Raw genomic sequence first — 2,031 nt, 5'->3', positions numbered from 1 at the left:
CCAGGTCTTTCTATTTCTAGTCATTTCTTCTTTCAAGCCACTTTTCACAATGCTTCCCCATTATTTAACTAAACACTTTTGATGGCTCCTCATTACTTACAGGATAAAAGCCAAACTACTTAAAGTGTCATACAAGAACCTTCACCTTCCTGTGCCTGCTTACATCTTCAGCCTCATTGTCTATCACTTCTATTCCCCATTCAGATACCCTATATTGCAACTAAACTACTGGCAATTCCATGACTAATCATTAGACTGTTACTTCTACCTTTACTTCCTGCCAGGCAAAGGAAGAATTTGTTCAAAGATCACTTCTTCTGAAGTTTTTCCTAACTCTTCAGGTAAGATTGACAAATGGCCCTTTCCCTGGACTCTCATTATACCTCATACTTATATCCATGAAGCCAATCATCATGTTTATTATTCACATTGTGCATTTTATCCAGTGAGATAGTAGAGTCCTTGAGCTTAATGATCAATAGCACCAGAATGAGTCATGATAGATCTTCCATAAATATTTGCAAAGTGAACAATTGGATGAAAACACAGAGCCTTAGGAGCTGTATTACAGATAGAAAGGAGTGACTGTTCCTAATGTACAGGTTGGCATGGATATATTTTATTACAATGTAATTATAATCAGCTGTGTGGCAATGAACTCTGTTGATAAAAAAAAAAGATTAACTTTATGATGACTGTGGAGGTAATAACTGTAGACTTCAAGGAGAAAATTCAATTGTTTCAATAGTATTGCTTTGACCAAGAACTGATTAAAACAAAACTATAATATATTTTTTTAGATTATTTATTTATTTGACAGAGATCACAAGCAGGCAGAGAAAGAGAGAGGGAAGCTCCCCGCTGAGCAGAAAGCCTGATTCGGGGCTCGATCCCAGGACCCTGAGATCATGACCTGAGCCGAAGGCACAGGCTTTAACCCACCGAGCCACCCAAGCGCCCCTAAAGCTACAATCTTTTTATTTCTAGTAGCTAGTGTACTATATTAAAATGAATATGGTCTTTTGAAAAACCTTATCCTGAATTCTACCTTTATCGTTTATTAGCTGTGTGAACATGGGAATGTTGCTGACATTTCTGAGCTTCAGTTTCTAACCTGCATAATGGGGATGTAATACCTCTCTTCTCATGAACTGCCTTCTATTTCTTCAGACTCAAGATTTTAGCATCTTCTTCCTTCTCCAAGATTCAAGTTAACCATTACTTTTTCAAACTCCAAACTCCAAAGTCAAAGAAAGTTTCTGCCAAGTAGGCAGAGAGGCAGGCAGAAAGAGAGGGGGAAGCAGGCTCCCCGCCAAGCAAAGAGCCCATTGTGGGGCTCGATCCCAGGACCCCGAGACCATGAGCCAAGCCGAAGGCAGAGGCTAGTCTAACCCACTGAGCCACCCAGGTGCCCCACATCACGATCTTTAAATGTTAAGAGTTTTTAGCTCTAAATTCTGTTTATGCATGTAAATTCAATATTTCATCTCTGGGTAATGGGGCTGAGTTATTTTTCTTCTGTGTTCTGAAAGTGTTCTATTAAATATGTACATAGCAGTTATTATTTCTAGACTACACAGAAACTGAAATTCAAGTCACACTCCTTATTGGGTATGATTTTGGACAAGTTTCTTAAATATGTCCTCACATGTAAAATAGCCCCAGGTGATAGGATTGCTGTATTTGGTTAACACCTATGAGGTGCTTGACTATTAATATTCTTTAAAAGGTAATTTGAAACAACAAACATCTTCAACTGGTGGACTGTAAGGTTTATTAATTACATCCCAGAAAGGTCTTCTTAAATTTTTTTAAAAATTTTATTTTATTTATTTATTTTTTTTAAGATTTTATTTATTTATTCGACAGAGAGAGATCACAAGCAGGCAGAGAGGCAGGCAGAGAGAGAGAGAGAGGGAAGCAGGCTCCCCGCTGAGCAGAGAGCCCGATGCGGGACTCGATCCCAGGACCCTGAGACCATGACCTGAGCCGAAGGCAGCGGCTTAACCCACTGAGCCACCCAGGCGTCCC

This window comes from Lutra lutra, chromosome 3 (genome assembly GCF_902655055.1).
Source record: "Lutra lutra chromosome 3, mLutLut1.2, whole genome shotgun sequence".
In the NCBI taxonomy this organism is placed as follows: Eukaryota; Metazoa; Chordata; class Mammalia; order Carnivora; family Mustelidae; genus Lutra; species Lutra lutra.
The sequence above is the reverse complement of the archived record's forward strand: the minus strand, read 5'-3'. Positions refer to the sequence as shown.